This window comes from Prunus avium, chromosome 4, assembly GCF_965620075.1.
Source record: "Prunus avium chromosome 4, drPruAviu1.hap1.1, whole genome shotgun sequence".
NCBI lineage: Eukaryota > Viridiplantae > Streptophyta > Magnoliopsida > Rosales > Rosaceae > Prunus > Prunus avium.
The window spans coordinates 18273862-18274544 of NC_142287.1; positions in this window are offsets into that span (position 1 = coordinate 18273862).

Here is a 683-nt window from a genome sequence, read left to right on the forward strand (position 1 = left end):
AATGATACTTTGGTTGCCCCATTCACCATACGGTTGTATGGAAAGAACTATAGTACTTGGTCGAAGATGATGTTGCTTCATGTGTCAGGCTAGGAAAAGAGGTTATCTGACACGGAAGATGGCTCAAGTGGAGGAAGACGCTTTGGGCTTTGATTCGTGGTGTATTGAGGACTCCATTGTTAAAGAATGGTTGATAAAAACCATGGAACCTGATTTGGTAGAATTTTTATTAGATCTACCAACAACTAAAGATGTATAGAGAGTACAGCCCATATGTATTATGACGTGTCTGATGAGTCGCATATTTATGAATTACGGTGTAAAGCACCCCATATTACTTAAGTAGGTTGAGATATCGCAACCTACTGTGTTGAGCTCAAGAGCGTTTGGTTGGAACTAGACCATCATCGTCCAATCAACATGAAGTGCCCTAATGATGTGAAGATTCGACATGCTAAAATACAGAAAGACAGTATTTATGAATTTCATGCAGGTCTATATGATGAGTTTGATAAAATTAGAGGAGATTTGTTGAGGTTGAGTACATTGTCAAAATTGGAGGAGTCGTTTGCTTTTGTTCATAAAGAGGCCCAACACCGGGAGACGATGCTCAAGAAGGATGGAAAGATTGAATCATCTGCTGTAATGGTTTCCAAAGCTCATGCTGCTAGTTTTTCTTTTCC